The sequence below is a fragment of the Eleutherodactylus coqui genome, chromosome 6 (genome assembly GCF_035609145.1).
Source record: "Eleutherodactylus coqui strain aEleCoq1 chromosome 6, aEleCoq1.hap1, whole genome shotgun sequence".
In the NCBI taxonomy this organism is placed as follows: domain Eukaryota; kingdom Metazoa; phylum Chordata; class Amphibia; order Anura; family Eleutherodactylidae; genus Eleutherodactylus; species Eleutherodactylus coqui.
Genome location: NC_089842.1, coordinates 19,696,223 through 19,714,937, shown reverse-complemented (window position 1 = coordinate 19,714,937; position 18,715 = coordinate 19,696,223). Strand labels below are relative to the sequence as shown.

Below are 18,715 nucleotides of genomic sequence, written 5' to 3'. Positions count from 1 at the left end.
GGTCACATCAGTACTGAAGCGTTATAAGAGGAGCAGCTGATATCAGTCACATATAAGATAAATGTCTCTGGAGGTTATATCAGTACTGGAGCGTTATAAGGAGTTGATATCAGTCAGACATAGAAGGTTCTCAGCACTGCAGATATGTGACATAAAGGTTTCTGTCACTCATCCCATTGAAGAGTCTAACTGTCACTACCAAAGTGGCCGATAACAGGGAACAATACAGTACATGAAGGAATAGTGCATGGTAAGTGTTCCTTCAAGAAGTGAGGAGATTGAGGGATACAAGAACAAGGTGTGTTGGGAGCTGCAGCAGGTAGCACTTAGTAGGACGGTTATGGAACGCACTTACCCCTCTGCAGGCAGGTAGCGGGGACGCTGCGGTGTCCGCCTGGTAGGACGGTGTGGCAGTTCACAGACTGAGCTCTCGCACCTTCTCACACAGCCTTCTGTCTCCCCTCCTTCCCTGTCGGAGATGGTGGGAGTCGTGTACTCAGCAGTTGTAAGACTGACTCATCACGCTCATCCCAATATCCTGTGACCCCCACAGACCACCCCACACGGTCTGCACATTCCGCAGGACGGACGCGGCGCACGCTCGGGCCTCAGACGCAGCGTACCCTTAGCTTTAGGGCGTAAAGAGACCAACGTGTTTGTGCAGGTTTTTGCGCGCATTCAACTCGCGTCCGTAAGACTTGACAAAGCAAAGCCATTGATTTCAATGGATTAGTTCTCGCCAGCGTGTTTCTCGCGCCCAATTCCTACACGTGAGAAAGATAGGACTTGCTCTATAAATCTGCATCTCATGCAGAAGGCTGCCGCAGAAGTCTATGGCAGATTTAAAAAATCAACTTAAAGGGTTTGCCCCTTGACGCTCGTCCATGCGCAAATACGCTCCGTTGCCGAGAACGCATTTGCGCATACGTTCGTCTGTGGAAACCCTCACCCAAAAAGAGTATCCTTCTGGTCTGCATCAGGTTGGTATACCTTGGCATACCTAAGAGTTGTGCAGATCTCTATGCAGAAGTCTCATCAAACTCGTGACCGTCCACCGCCATCTCGCAGGTCGCACTGCGACGCCGTTGACAGTCATTAGATGTGACGTTGCAGCGTGACACGTTGCCATGTAGCTCTAGCCTAGAAGTCACCAGCGCTTCATTCTGGGGGATCACATCCCATCAAATACCCCCATTGTCCTGGACCCCGAAGAATCAGCATGTATTCATGTACCTTCTCCGGTCACCAGCAGGTGGCAGTGTAGCTACAGCTTCTAATATAGAAACTTTGTCAGGAATTAATTGCTTCGGTCCTGTCTCATTCCGTTCTCCTGCGGGTTTGTGAGATATCTCGGTCTGGTGCCAACTGTCATTTGTTATGTAACAGCTGCGTCTCTCCTATCGTTCGCTCCATGTGTCAGTCTTCACTGCAGTCCTGGCATTCTATTCATTATAATGATTTATTAAAGAGTAACAACATTTTTTAAAAACTTTTTGCGGTATGTCATAAATGTTGATTTGAGGAGGTCTGGGTGCTGATCCCGTAAAACGAGTGGGCAGAAGCGCTCATCTGATGACTGTGCCCGTTCGGGCGTTTCCATCAGTCTGTACACCACTAGAAATGGGTGCCAAAAAATCGTTTTAGTGATTGCTGGGGGGCTCGGTGTGTGGAGCCCACCGATCAGAACTTCTAACATTTCACGGTGACATGCCAAAAGTTTATGAAAAGTTTAGTTAGGCCGCCTGCAGACGAGCGGAAATTCCGTGGCGGGATGAATAATTTTAGGTGCGCAAAAAAGATCTGAACGTTCCCATAGGAGAGCCATATCTGTATGGGCATTCGTGAACCAGGAAGCTCAGGATGAGCAGCCAGAAGTCTGTGCTTCACACCAGCTGATCAGTGGGGGTATCGCTGCTGACAGCATCACCGATCTCGAGAATATGTCTCCCGTGTCCCCCTCTGTCTGTCACTGCGGTCACTTCTCGCCCCACGGTGACGTCACTGTGATGGCAACGCTGGTCAGGCTTTCACGCTCCATTCATGCCGGAAATACCAGAGCGCTCGCTGATCCGCTATCTACGCAGACCCGTTGAAAATCAAAGGAGCGCTGGAGCGTTTGTGCGAATAGCGCGCCATTTAGTCTCCTCCTCTCTAGGGGGCTCAGAGTATCCGGGACCCCATGTTCTCAAGATCAGTGTGTGTTTCTGCAGCGAGACCCCCACCAATCAGCAAGTAACCTCCCCTGTGGATGGGTACATCCCCTTTAATGGCGGATGCTGATGGAGGGCAGCCTGTACGCTGAAGAGCATTGTCAGACTGTGGGCGACAGTAAGGCCGCCTGCACACGGGCAAATTGAATTGTGGACCCCACGCTTGTCATCGGCGCCAGCGATCCGCGGCTCAATTTGCCCATAGAAGTCCGTGGAGATTCCTCTGTTCCGCGCACACATGCGGCAGTATGCTCTATTTAACCCGGATTCCGGGCGGACGGCTTACATTGCAGTTAATGGAAGCCATCCGATCCGCGGGCCTGCCGTAATTAAAAAAATATCTGCACTGCACATGCATGCGGTCGCACGGTCACCGGCCGGGGGCAGAGCACGATTCCGTACGTTTTTTTGGCGCTGAGACTTCTTATCTTTTGACGGTACAGCGTTGGCGGCTCCCATAGACTCCTATTGGAACCGGGCGGTAAAGGGAGGGGGGGAGGGGAGCAGTAATCCCGCTAGTAGCAGCCGCGACGTGCTCACGGACGCTATTCGTGCACCCGATTTAACGCTGAAATAGCTATCCGAGCGTTAAGACGGCGCTCGTGTAAAAGAGCCTTAACAGCAGCCTCAATGTCGTTAGCGATCCCGCAGACGACATTAGGGAGTTGCTATTCATGCCGTTACCCGCTGAATTCTGAAGCAAGGGCTACAGAATATTAATCACGGACGGATCGTCTCGACTTCCAAGCTGACAATCTAATGTCTCGGCCGCTGACACTTGTCACATCAGGGAGGGAGCGGCTCCTCCAGATCCCTGCAGAATTATATTAAACCAGTCACCGGCTTCATTAACTCTGAGCCGTGGGAGGAGGCGACCGCGGGATTAACCCTCACCCTGCCGCCACTTCTGGAAAGGCAGCCATACGCAATAGAAGAATGTCGCTGAAATCACCGCTCACAGCAGGACCGCGGCCGACCAACGAAGGGCTCATTCTCATCAGCACTCCATGATGGGAGCAGGAAACAGCAGCCAGTAGATGAGCGGAGCGGTCATACGATGGAACTGGCAAGCGCCAAATGGACGCCATTGACTATGACGGGTGCGTTCGCTTCCAACATTCTACGGGATGAGGCGATGCAGCGTGCCGCGCTACTTCATCGTGGTTGTAAACAGAATGCGGGGACAAACGTTCTGGATGGAATCCCTCATATTATGGGGAGTCCTGGCTGCCCCCCGACTCCTGATGTTCCAACATGCCCATCCTTCTGCGGTGTCCGGCAGCGGCGTACTCCCCGATCCCATTGACATCACATGATGAGAGTTATACGCGGTCGTGGTTTGACGTGACGCATCGCTGGCGGAGCGCTGTAACTTTCAATCTAACTTTTATTTTGGGCGTGCAAAAAAAGACCGCAGCACGCTCTATTTTAGTGCGCGCCCGATATCTGCGGAATTGCGTATTACACCGCGCAATTTTGAAAGGAAAAGAACACACCTTGAACTATTTAGGCACCGTAGGAATCTATGGGGGGGGGGGTGCTCAACCAGTTTAATCACAGCCCGGGTTTGTCCCACGCTGATGTGACCGGGCCCAGCAGCGCAAAATAAGAAAAATACGTCATGAAAGCATGTGATAGCGCTCGCTTCACAGCACAATCATGTCGCACTCTCACTAACATATATACGCCCATGCTTGATGAGCCCTAAAAGTTTTAGCCCAAGACATGCAGAGTGGTAGGTAAGGGTTCCCTCATTAGGGTGTATGTGGGCGGCGTATCGCACATGTATTTTTTGCGCACGTAATATGTAGTACACAGCTAACATACATGTAACATGCATGTTTGCAGCATATTTTAAATCCCCATAGCCTATAATGGACGTATTCCATGCGTAATACATCCCAAAATAGGACAAGCGTGTGAGAAAAACGCAGGTGGCGCAATGTAAATCATAAAGCATGCAGATCACACACAGCCCACATCCGCCCATGTGAGTGGCACCAAGTGATTGGTAATAGTTCAACCACTGCACCCCTGGCACCTAGTGTGAATGCATCAGCGGTCACAGGCGTGCTGCCACACTTTGGTGTTCCCATAGAGAACCATGTGGATGGGGGATCAGATAAAATCCTGAGACCCCCTTTAAAGCTCCAAAACCATAAGACATAAAAGAATCCTCCTGAAGACGAGACCGCACAGCCAAAAATGTCCAAGATTTGTGTTCCAACCATTGGTGTGATGATCCCGAAGTCATTGAGTCACTCATAATATCGTGAATTACATCCTAGGATACTAAAAGAAGCAGCGGAGGTAATTGCTGAACCACTCACCATACTACTTGAAAATTCCTGGAGAACAGGAGAAGTCCCAGAAGATTGGAAAAGGGCAAATGTTGTCCCTATCTTTAAAAAAAGGGAAGAAAGTGGATTCAGGAAACTACAGGCCTGTGAGCCTGACTTCTATACTGGGAAACAGCTTTAAACAAATTATCAAACAGCATGTATACAAGTACTTGGATGAAAATGGAGTAATTAACCAGAGCCAGCATGGGTTTGTACAAACAAGTCATGCCAGATGAATCTAATTTCCTTCTATGATGGTATAACCCACTGGGTTGATCAGGGAAATGCGGTAGATATAGTATAGCTTGACTTTAGTAAAGCATTTGACAAAGTATCTCATACCATAATTATTGAAAAAATGACCAAATATGGGATTGACAAGGCAACTGTTAGGTGGATTCACAACTGGCTGAGTGATCCTACTCAAAGAGTGGTCATAAATGGCTGCACATCCAAGTGGAAGAATGTATCAAGTGGGGAACCACAAGGCTCTGTCCTAGGCCCAGTGTTGGTCAACATTTTTATAAATGATCTGGGGGAGAGAATTGATGGGAAAATGATAAAATTTGCCGATGACACAAAGCTAGGAGGGATAGCTAATGCTAGGGAAGAGAGAGAGAGTATTCAAAAAGATCTTGACGCGGGTATTACGGATGTGCCTCTGTGACCTAACCCAGCCTCACCGTTTACCTTCAAAGCAATACACTACCACTTCTAGTTTGGATAAATTTTTCGCCACAGCGGCCGTTTATTAACTTTTAATTTTAACAATAGGTAAAAACACAGTATAAAATAGACAACCCACCGAAAAGGGGGAAAGTCCCCGGAGCCTACAACCCCCTCTGTCGCCTCACTAACAGGGAAAAGGATCTTCTGTACTGCCTCCCGCCGCTCTCCCACTATCCGACTTGGGAGACCGAAAATCCTTCCCGGTTCCGTCCTCCCGTCGCCAGATTGCCGACTCGGGAGGGAACACACCCGGTTGCCCCTAGTCGCCCTCCTCCCGACTCAGAGACCCGCTAGCCGTTCCTAGGCCAGCCCAAACGTCTCCGCAGGGACTCCGGCCTGACAGAGCTGGGAGGCGACAGACCGACCACACACTCTAAACCAAACATGGGGCGGGAAGGGGGGAAAGGTAGCCATCGGCCCTCCGCTCCCCCCCACCCCACCCCGCATCCGAACTGGCTCCAGGAACTCCACCCCCCCCCCTCCAACTGCCACTATGACAATGTAAAATAGCACCTATAACCCCCCCCCCCCCCCCCCCCCCCTCCACTAACTAAGCCTTAACCCCTAGTTACTAACATACGGGCGGGTGAGTGGGACTTCCTCGCTGTCTCCGTCTTCTTCTCTTCTGCTCCTTCTTCCTTCTGCTGCCGACTGAAGAGCTCCTCCTCCTGCTTTTCCCGCACTTTCTCACTGTCTCCCCCACTACTCCTCCCTATTCACCCCCCCACACACACACACACCTCTCAAACTACTGTTAACCCTAGCCTCCCCGTTAACCCCGTCATGTGCTGCCTACATATATGCGCCTGCGGCTAATATTCCGGCGCTTCTAGAAAATCTTGAACAGTGGGCGGCGACTAACAGAATGAGATTTAACAAGGAGAAATGCAAAGTCCTACATCTGAGCAAGAAAAATGATGAAAGCACATACAGAATGGGAGGAATTGGGCTAAGCAGCAGCACATGTGAAAAAGACTTGGGTATACTAATAGATCACAGACTGAACATGAGTCAACAATGTGATGCAGCAGCCAAAAAGGCAACACACAATTCTGGGATGTGTTAAGAGAAGCATAGAGTCTAGATCACGTGAGGTCATTATCCCCCTCTACTCCTCCTTAGTCAGACCTCATCTGGAATACTGTGTCCAGTTCTGGGCACCCCACTTTAAAAAAGACATAGACAAACTGGAGAAAGTTCAGAGAAGAGTTACCAAGATGGTGAGCGGTCTGCAAATCATGTCCTATGAGGAACGGTTAAAGGATCTATTCTCATCTGCACAAGGAAAGACTAGAAGCAATGGGATGAAACTGAAAGGGAGGTGACACAGATTAGATATTTGACAGTGAGGAGGATCAATGAGTGGAACAGGTTACCACAGGAGGTGGGGAGTTCTCCTTCAATGGAAGTGTTCAAACAAAGGCTGGGCAGACATCTGTCTGGGATGATTTAGTAAATCCTGCACTGAGCAGGGGGTTGGACCCAATGACCCTGGAGGTCCCTTCCAACTCTACCATTCTAGGATTCTATGATATATATATATACAGGACACACACATGCATACAGTATATACTATATATATATATATATATATATATATATATATATATTCACACAGTATATAGGGGATATGCATACATATACAGGATACACACATACATACAGTATATACGGGATATACACATACATATATACAGTACACACATACAGTGGATACGGGATATACACACACATATATACATATACAGAACACCATATATATATATATATATATATATATATACAGCATATACGGGATATACACACACAAATATATATACATATACAGAACACACACACATATATATATATATATATATATATATATATATATATATATACAGTATATACGGGATATACACACATATATATATAGTATATACAGGATATACACACATAGACAGGACACGTATATACATATACAGGACACACACATGTATAGTATATACGGTATACATTGAAGACTGCATGATAATTCATTCGCTTATCGTTCCTTGTTCAGTTTATGCAGGAGTGTTAATCAGTCGGGTAAACAGCCAATCATTCATCTATGACGCCTGTTTACTCTGGAGGCGATCTCCGGCGTGCTAAGGGCTCCTTCACACGAGCGTATACGCAAATGCGCATACTTCAGCGCAATGCACTTGCGCTATGAACGAGGTTCATTTGTGCATGTTCCGGCGCATCATACTGAACGTTCTACGTACGCAGGGCTTATTTGCGCGCGGCGCACGAACACGCTCCACTTTAAATGGCTATTTAGCCCAATGAGTTCCAGATGTTCTTCCAGTGTAATTGCGCAGCGTATTGCGCATTGCGTGCGTTTGCGAACCTCCTATAGACTTCTATGGAGACCTCTGCAGCACAAATGGGTAGGAAAATACAGCATATCCTATTTTATTTGTGTGCAAGACAAAAGCACGCAAAAGGCGGGAAATGAGGAAAAACCGCTGACATCAATGGGTTCCATTCTTTGCATATTGCACGGGCACATTTTGCGTACGCAAATACAGCGGTGTGAGGGCGCCCGAAGTGATTATCGCTGGGACGGCTGGCAGACGTATAAGCCTTCAACAGTCATCCCATGTACTGTAAAACTTGGGCCGCCGTCACACAAGCGTAAGTGCATTTGCGCACGCCTGATCACCGCGTATTTGCGGAATAAACTATGCTTTTTAGCGAGCGCACTGGCGTATTTTCCTGTACTTCTCATTTGCGTGCATCAAACAAAGACGAGCGATTGGAACGTCTAATTAATTCCAGATATGTTTGTTTTTCCAGCAGAAAAGATGTTTTTCTCGCATCTCTTGCGTATTGTGCGCGCATTTCTGCCCCGCCATTGACTTCTATGGGGACCTTTGATGCACAAATACGCAGAAAAATAGAGAATGTCTAATTTTTTTATGCAGGCGCAAAATACGTAAATTTGAATGAATGCATTGAAGTCAAAGGGCGCTATTCTCTGCACATTGCGTGCGCAACATTTGCGCAAGCAAATACGCCTATGTGATGCAAGCCATACAGCTGAATTCCGGCACGGCGCCAGTAATAAATGTGCCCCATCTGCTGCTGAAGGAAGCGATCCTCGCAGCCCCGTGGAGCCCACCCTCAGTGTTCAGCCTCGTTGTGTGGACTTGAATTAACACATTCGTCCATTCCAAGATGACCGCGCGGCGCCAAAACCGCGACAACATCGCAACGTGTAAACATTCCTTTATACTTCAGGATTTCAACGTACGAGAAGCATCCCGAATTCACCCAGCGACAGCAGTAGGAGGGAATGGAAGATGTCGCCTGGCGTCGGGGTGTTAATATATGCGAGGTATACTATGTATATCTTATCACAAGCCGAAAATAAGCCGCCTTCACCGCAGCCGCGCACCTCTATTTATAACGTGACACCTTGTGCCTATCAGTGAAGACTGCCAGATCATTCCTACTGTCAGCTGAGCAATCAAAGTACAAAGGCGGAAGAGGCTCCGGTCATCCATCGGAGAATCACTTAAATAGCAACTTTCCTACCAAAAGTAAGTGAACCCCCCGAGCAAGAAGGACAAGTAGAATTTATTTCCATATGTTAAAACTTCGTGGGGCTCCTTTGGCACTAATGATATAAGATACTAATGTCTGACACACTTCAGTTGGTATTTCCCTCAATTCATCCTGCAAACAACTGACCTAACTTTCCAGTCCATTCCAAAGATGTTCAGTGGGTTTCAGGTTGAGATTCTGTGCAGCCAGTCCAATCGTGGGGCATCCATATCCTCTAATGTAAAACAGTGCTGATGCGCGACGAGGCGCATTGACTTGTTGGAAGTATGGCCGACCATTCCCAGAGTATTGTCACATTCTCAGTAGCACATCATTGTCTAGAATGTCAGGGTACACCATAGTCTTCATGGTTCTGGCCCCTACAACCAATGGAGCAAGACCATGCCAAGAATAACATTTACAGACCATAAAAGAACCTCCGCTATACTTAAAGCGGTTTTCCGGTGAAATACTATTGATGAAGTCTCTTGGAGCCGTGCTTGCAATTACAAGTGCCGGCCACTATAAGAATGTTGGCGCACAGGTTTCCACTCCGAACTCTGCGTATTTGGAGAGGAAGTTTCCACGCTGACCTCCCATGTAGTGGCCGGCACTTGTAACCGCAGGCACGGTTCCCACTGATTTCAATGAGAGCGGTGCCTGCAGCTACAGGCGCCGGTCACTACATGGAGGTCGGAGCAGTTATTGCGGCGCTGACAACATGCGCCCGCTCAGCTGATCAGTCAGGTTCCCGAACGACGGCCTTAGCCGATCAACAAATGATGATCTATCCTAATGATAGGTCATCAATTGTATTTCACTGGAAACCTCCTGTTGGCAAACCACCCTCAGGTAAAAGGCGTTTCCCAGTATCCTCCACACCCAGGTACGTCGATCTGATGTGAAGACGGAGTATTGCGATTCATCACTCTATAGAATGTTCTTTCATTGCTTAAATGCCCAATCACAACACTTCTTGCACCAATTTAGATGGCCCAATGCATCTTCTTTGAGAAAACTTGACAGATGTTTGCAGGATGAATGGAGGGAAATACCAACTGAAGTGTATCAGACTATAGAAAGTATACCACAGAGACTATCCAATCTCATTAGGGCTAAAGGCGCCCCACTAAGTATTAAAATATGGAAATAATGGCTACTTTTGATTCTTGCTCAGGTCCCGGGTACTTCTTGGTAGTTGTAGTATAATGTTATTATCAGTAGCGGCCATTTTGGGAGTGTAATAAAGCAAGGAAGTTGTCGGGGACTGAAGAGCCTCATCGGCTGACTCCAGCTGTTTTATGGCATCCTGTATCTTCACAGGTAACTACAGGCTGCCATACACAGTGCATTTAGGGGGAAATTACAGGACATCTGCACTTTTTGCTAATGTCTCTTCTTACAACCAGAATGTTCACAATTGAATGTGAATTTTTTTTCCCATAAACCCTAAAATGCCCCGACCCACACATTCGTTTCAGTTGAAAGGTCAATTAATGGTGTTTGTCACGTCCGTTTTATTAATACGCTGTCCTATCGACTACAATGTCAGTAGGCAGTGAGGTTGTTGCCTGCCTGGATGGAATCAGGAGCAGCCACAGTGCTGCTGCCGACAGTTCCACGACCTACCACTTGGAGGTGATAGAGAATAAGTTCATTCTTAGCTGTCTCACCATACAGTTCACCGACTTCATTACAAACTCCCCCTGGAAGGAGATGGCTGATAACAGGAAGAAATAGATTGCATTCACCTGTCAGGCTCCTTCCCCCTGCATGACAGTACAATCATATATAGCAGTCGCCACATGCCATGCAGCTAACAACCCGCAGGTAATGCAGGTCTATGTGGCTGCCTGATGAATTAACTCTTCACTGTCTGTAACTTGTTAATGGCAGCGTGGTATTGCCGATGCCCAACTGCCCTGTGTGAACCATAATAGCAAGATAACAAGAAAAAGGGTTATTGGACACATTTGTGTTTCTCTTCCAGCAGGGGGCGTGGCACTGATTAATAACTTCTAATATTTGTCGGCAGGCTGAGTCCTAGCCAGCTCTAGATTCAAGGAAATGGCTATTCACGCTTCACTTTCCTCACCCTCATCAGTGCGGATGCACCCCATCACGTCCAGAGACTGAATGCATCATAGATTTCTAATTATATATATTCCTGGAAAAAAGGGAAAACTTCATAAAACGAGATAAACGAGAATACAAGACATGGCAGTAAACACGTACCGCCATATATACAGAATACGGTACAAAATCAGTTATACCGCAATGTCTCTGGCCACAAACAACAATGCTCATAAATGACAAAGTAGAAGTAATATCATCCTAACATTCTTGTACATGGGGGGCAGTATTATAGTAGTTATATTATTGTACATGGGGGGCAGTATTATAGTAATTATATTCTTGCACATAGGGGGCAGTATTATAGTAGTTATATTCTTGGACATAGCAGACAGTATTATAGTAGTTATATTCTTGTACATAGGGGGCAGTATTATAGTAGTTATATTCTTGTACATAGGGGCAGTATTATAGTAGTTATATTCTTGTACATAGGAGCAGTATTATAGTAGTTCTATTCTTGTACATAGGGGCAGTATTATAGTAGTTATATTCTTGTACATAGGGGGCAGTATTATAGTAGTTATATTCTTCTACATAGAAGCAGTATTATAGTAGTTATATTCTTGTACATAGGGGCAGTATTATAGTAGTTATATTCTTGTACATAGGAGGACAGTATTATAGTAGTTATATTCTTGTACATAGGGGGCAGTATTATAGTAGTTATATTCTTGTACATAGGGGGCAGTATTATAGTAGTTATATTCTTGTATATAGGGAGCAGTATTATAGTAGTTATATTCTCGTACATAGGGGGCAGTATTATAGTAGTTATATTCTTGTACATAGGAGGACAGTATTATAGTAGTTATATTCTTGTACATAGGGGCAGTATTATAGTAGTTATATTCTTGTACATAGGGGGCAGCATTATAGTAGTTATATTCTTGTACATAGGGGGCAGTATTATAGTAGTTATATTCTTGTACATAGGGGGCAGTATTATAGTAGTTATATTCTTGTACATAAGGGGCAGTATTATAGTAGTTATATTCTTGTACATGGGGGCAGTATTATAGTAGTTATATTATTGTACATAGTAGCAGTATTATAGTAGTTATATTCTTGTACATAGGGGCAGTATTATAGTAGTTATATTCTTGTATATAGGGGGCAGTATTATAGTAGTTATATTCTTGTACATAGGGGGCAGTATTATAGTAGTTATATTCTTGTACATAGGGGCAGTATTATAGTAGTTATATTATTGTACATAGTAGCAGTATTATAGCAGTTATATTCTTGTACATAGGGGGTCAGTATTATAGCAGTTATATTCTTATACATAGGGGACAGTATTATAGTAGTAATATTCTTGTACATAGGAGGCAGTATTATAGTAGTTATATTCTTGTACATAGGGGGCAGTATTATAGTAGTTATATTCTTGTACATAGGGGGCAGTATTATAGTAGTTATATTCTTGTACATAGGGGGCAGTATTATAGTAGTTATATTCTTGTACATAGGGGGCAGTATTATAGTAGTTATATTCTTGTACATAGGGGGCAGTATTATAGTAGTTATATTCTTGTACTTAGGATGCAGTATTATAGTAGTTATATTCTTGTACATAGGAGCAGTATTATAGTAGTTATATTCTTGTACATAGGGACAGTAGTATAGTAGTTATATTCTTGTATATAGGGGGCAGTATTATAGTAGTTATATTCTTGTACATAGGGGCAATATTATGGTAGTTATATTCTTGTACATAGTGAGCAGCATTATAGTAGTTATATTCTTGTACATAGGGGGCAGTATTATAGTAGTTATATTCTTGTACATAGGGGGCAGTATTATAGTAGTTATATTCTTGTACATAGGGGGCAGTATTATAGTAGTTATATTCTTGTACTTAGGATGCAGTATTATAGTAGTTATATTCTTGTACATAGGAGCAGTATTATAGTAGTTATATTCTTGTACATAGGAGCAGTATTATAGTAGTTATATTCTTGTACATAGGAGGCAGTATTATAGTAGTTATATTATTGTACATAGGGGGCAGTATTATAGTAGTTATATTATTGTACATAGGGGGCAGTATTATAGCAGTTATATTCTTGTACATAGGGGGCAGTATTATAGTAGTTATATTCTTGTACATAGGGGGCAGTATTATAGTAGTTATATTCTTGTACATAGGGACAGTATTATAGTAGTTATATTCTTGTACATAGGGGCAATATTATAGTAGTTATATTCTTGTACATAGTGAGCAGCATTATAGTAGTTATATTCTTGTACATAGGGGGCAGTATTATAGTAGTTATATTCTTGTACATATGGGCAGTATTATAGTAGTTATATTCTTGTACATAGGAGGCAGTATTATAGTAGTTATATTCTTGTACAGAGGGGGCAGTATTATAGTAGTTATATTCTTGTACTTAGGATGCAGTATTATAGTAGTTATATTCTTGTACATAGGGGGCAGTATTATAGTAGTTATATTCTTGTACATAGTAGCAGTATTATAGCAGTTATATTCTTGTACATAGGGGGTCAGTATTATAGTAGTTATATTCTTATACATAGGGGACAGTATTATAGTAGTTATATTCTTGTACATAGGAGGCAGTATTATAGTAGTTATATTCTTGTACATAGGGGGCAGTATTATAGTAGTTATATTCTTGTACATAGGGGGCAGTATTATAGTAGTTATATTCTTGTACATAGGGGCAATATTATAGTAGTTATATTCTTGTACATAGTGAGCAGCATTATAGTAGTTATATTCTTGTACATAGGGGGCAGTATTATAGTAGTTATATTCTTGTACATAGGGGGCAGTATTATAGTAGTTATATTCTTGTAAATAGGGGGCAGTATTATAGTAGTTATATTCTTGTACTTAGGATGCAGTATTATAGTAGTTATATTCTTGTACATAGGAGCAGTATTATAGTAGTTATATTCTTGTACATAGGGACAGTAGTATAGTAGTTATATTCTTGTATATAGGGGGCAGTATTATAGTAGTTATAATCTTGTACATAGGGGCAATATTATGGTAGTTATATTCTTGTACATAGTGAGCAGCATTATAGTAGTTATATTCTTGTACATAGGGGGCAGTATTATAGTAGTTATATTCTTGTACATAGGGGGCAGTATTATAGTAGTTTTATTCTTGTACATAGGGGCAATATTATAGTCGTTATATTCTTGTACATAGTGAGCAGCATTATAGTAGTTATATTCTTGTACATAGGGGGCAGTATTATAGTAGTTATATTCTTGTACATAGGGGGCAGTATTATAGTAGTTATATTCTTGTACATAGGGGGCAGTATTATAGTAGTTATATTCTTGTACTTAGGATGCAGTATTATAGTAGTTATATTCTTGTACATAGGAGCAGTATTATAGTAGTTATATTCTTGTACATAGGGACAGTAGTATAGTAGTTATATTATTGTACATAGGGGGCAGTATTATAGTAGTTATATTCTTGTACATAGGGGGCAGTATTATAGTAGTTATATTCTTGTACATAGGGGGCAGTATTATAGTAGTTATATTCTTGTACATAGGGACAGTATTATAGTAGTTATATTCTTGTACATAGGGGCAATATTATAGTAGTTATATTCTTGTACATAGTGAGCAGCATTATAGTAGTTATATTCTTGTACATAGGGGGCAGTATTATAGTAGTTATATTCTTGTACATAGGGGGCAGTATTATAGTAGTTATATTCTTGTACATATGGGCAGTATTATAGTAGTTATATTCTTGTACAGAGGGGGCAGTATTATAGTAGTTATATTCTTGTACTTAGGATGCAGTATTATAGTAGTTATATTCTTGTACATAGGGGGCAGTATTATAGTAGTTATATTCTTGTACTTAGGATGCAGTATTATAGTAGTTATATTCTTGTACAGAGGGGGCAGTATTATAGTAGTTATATTCTTGTACAGAGGGGGCAGTATTATAGTAGTTATATTCTTGTACATAGGGGGCAGTATTATAGTAGTTATATTCTTGTACATAGGGGGCAGTATTATAGTAGTTATATTATTGTACATAGGGGGCAGTATTATAGTAGTTATATTCTTGTACATAGGAGGCAGTATTATAGTAGTTATATTCTTGTACATAGGGGGCAGTATTATAGTAGTTATATTCTTGTACATAGGGGGCAGTATTATAGTAGTTTTATTCTTGTACATAGGGGCAATATTATAGTCGTTATATTCTTGTACATAGTGAGCAGCATTATAGTAGTTATATTCTTGTACATAGGGGGCAGTATTATAGTAGTTATATTCTTGTACATAGGGGGCAGTATTATAGTAGTTATATTCTTGTACATAGGGGGCAGTATTATAGTAGTTATATTCTTGTACTTAGGATGCAGTATTATAGTAGTTATATTCTTGTACATAGGAGCAGTATTATAGTAGTTATATTCTTGTACATAGGGGGCAGTATTATAGTAGTTATATTCTTGTACATAGGGGGCAGTATTATAGTAGTTATATTCTTGTACATAGGGACAGTATTATAGTAGTTATATTCTTGTACATAGGGGCAATATTATAGTAGTTATATTCTTGTACATAGTGAGCAGCATTATAGTAGTTATATTCTTGTACATAGGGGGCAGTATTATAGTAGTTATATTCTTGTACATAGGGGGCAGTATTATAGTAGTTATATTCTTGTACATATGGGCAGTATTATAGTAGTTATATTCTTGTACAGAGGGGGCAGTATTATAGTAGTTATATTCTTGTACTTAGGATGCAGTATTATAGTAGTTATATTCTTGTACATAGGGGGCAGTATTATAGTAGTTATATTCTTGTACTTAGGATGCAGTATTATAGTAGTTATATTCTTGTACAGAGGGGGCAGTATTATAGTAGTTATATTCTTGTACAGAGGGGGCAGTATTATAGTAGTTATATTCTTGTACATAGGGGGCAGTATTATAGTAGTTATATTCTTGTACATAGGGGGCAGTATTATAGTAGTTATATTATTGTACATAGGGGGCAGTATTATAGTAGTTATATTCTTGTACATAGGGGCAGTATTATAGTAGTTATATTCTTGTACATAGGGAGCAGTATTATAGTAGTTATATTCTTGTACAGAGGGGGCAGTATTATAGTAGTTATATTCTTGTACATAGGAGGCAGTATTATAGTAGTTATATTCTTGTACATAGGGGGCAGTATTATAGTAGTTATATTCTTGTACATAGGGGCAGTATTATAGTAGTTATATTCTTGTACATAGGAGGCAGTATTATAGTAGTTATATTCTTGTACATAGGGAGCAGTATTATAGTAGTTATATTCTTGTACATAGGGAGCAGTATTATAGTAGTTATATTCTTGTACATAGGGGGCAGTATTATAGTAGTTATATTCTTGTACATAGGGGGCAGTATTATAGTAGTTATATTCTTGTACATAGGGGGCAGTATTATAGTAGTTATATTCTTGTACATAGGAGGCAGTATTATAGTAGTTATATTCTTGTACATAGGGGGCAGTATTATAGTATTTATATTCTTGTACTTAGGATGCAGTATTATAGTAGTTATATTCTTGTACATAGGGGGCAGTATTATAGTATTTATATTCCTGTACATAGGGGCAGTATTATAGTAGTAATATTCTTGTACTTAGGATGCAGTATTATAGTAGTTATATTCTTGTACAGAGGGGGCAGTATTATAGTAGTTATATTCTTGTACTTAGGATGCAGTATTATAGTAGTTATATTCTTGTACAGAGGGGGCAGTATTATAGTAGTTACATTCTTGTACCTAGGGATCAGCAGTATTGTAGTTATAATGCTGTTTATTGGTAGATGGCGACACTGCACATAGGAGAAAGTTTTTCCTAGGGTAAGTCTGTGCTATCAGTGAATAGATTATATGAATGTGGATAATTTTAGTTTTTGACAACATCATGGGGTTTTTACCAACAATCTGCAGATCAGGTTTTTCTCTGTGGCACAAATACCCCACCACCTGGCATGTAGGCACCTGACCCTGTGTGGCCTTCTTATCCTCCTTGCTCTCACTTCTTAATTAATTTAGTGACCTCAGAAGAGGAGTGAGATTTTCTTAACAAAATAACAGGATTAATATGTCCTCCTCTTCAAGGCTTGGCAGCTGTCTTGAAGAACCCACCACAGAGACCCTCCAACCCTCTCAGGAGGATGAGAGATGGATCTGCTGGGAGAGTGGAGCTCAGTCACCTAAGTAAATTGGATTTGGGGGCTGGGTAATGAGAGATAAATGGTAAAGAATTCTGAAAGCAAGGTTTTGTGGGGGCGGATAGATAGATAGATAGATAGATAGATAGTAGATAGATATGTATTTGGTCACTCATGAGCATGTCTGTGCACGTATATACTGAAGAAACAGTTTTGCAACACATAAAATTTTAATATTGCAGGAATTGGTCGTAATAAATTTTTATTCTATTGCAAACAAAGGCATCAGATTTATTTCTATATACACATCTGGCGGAATAAAATATACAATAGGAACTGAAGTTTATAGAACAAGGAAGGAAGCACAGGATACCTGCTCAGTATTAAAGAGACCAAGGCCATCTCCAGAGCTTCAGCTTTCAAGAGATACAAAAGAGAGCGGATAGATGATAGATATGAGATAGATAGATAGATAGATAGATAGATAGATAGATAGATAGATAGATAGATAGATAGATAGATAGATAGATAGATAGGAGATAAATAGATAGATATGAGATAGATAGCTAGATTGTAGAGATGAGCGAGCACCAAAATGCTCGGGTGCTCGTTACTCGGGACGAAATTATCGCGATGCTCGAGGGTTCGTTTCGAGTAACGAACCCCATTGAAGTCAATGGGCGACCCGAGCATTTTTGTATTTCGCCGATGCTCGCTAAGGTTTCCATTTGTGAAAATCGGGGCAATTCAAGAAAGTGATGGGAACGACACAGCAACGGATAGGGCAGGCGAGGGGCTACATGTTGGGCTGCATCTCAAGTTCCCAGGTCCCACTATTAAGCCACAATAGCGGCAAGAGTGCCCCCCCCCCCCAATTTTTACTTCTGAAAAGCCCTCATTAGCAATGCATACCTTAGCTAAGCACCACACTACCTCCAACAAAGCACAATCACTGCCTGCATGACACTCCGCTGCCACTTCTCCTGGGTTACATGCTGCCCAACCCCCCCCCCCCCCTTCCCCGCACGACGCAGTGTCCACAGCGCACAGCCCGGGGTAACAATGGGGTGCAGCCCGCACTGCATGACAGGTCAGGTTGTGAGATCCAGGTGTTCTGCGCTACCAGAACCTAGGGTCACCCTGAGTAAGTGTTGGACGGGGGGGGGGCAGTAAAATATATTCTGAGAGTCCATAGAACAGTTACATACATATGTCACCTGTCTAGGATGCTGTACTCTGCACCCTTCGGTATGCATTGCAGTGGGTGTACAGCGCCTGCGCCATTTGTGTGGGGGCTTGGAGGCCGACTCCAGATTCAGGGCCCAATAGGGATTCAACTGTTTCCCTGTGAACCTGTCCGAGTTTGCCCTGAATTGTCAAAATTGTGCAAGACCAAAACTGATTACACAAGGTCTATAGGTGTGATTATTTATGCAATAGCCTTTTCGTGCAACCTGCCTTTAAAAGTAATGACACTGACTGTACTGCAAGAGCCGGGTCAGGTCAGAAGCTTCATATGATATAAATGATATAGATAG

At 42.4% G+C, this 18,715-nt stretch overlaps 1 protein-coding gene across 1 annotated transcript in view; it reads right to left on the bottom strand.

Moving 5' to 3' along the window:
• Nucleotides 1-423, bottom strand: part of NPHS1 (NPHS1 adhesion molecule, nephrin) — a 78,478-nt gene extending 78,055 nt beyond the window's left edge. Inside the window, exon 1 of the mRNA XM_066606415.1 lies at nucleotides 356-423. The gene's annotated coding sequence lies outside the window, so the exon portion shown is untranslated. The remainder of the gene's footprint in view (nucleotides 1-355) is intronic.
• Between the last annotated feature and the right edge of the window lie 18,292 nt (nucleotides 424-18,715).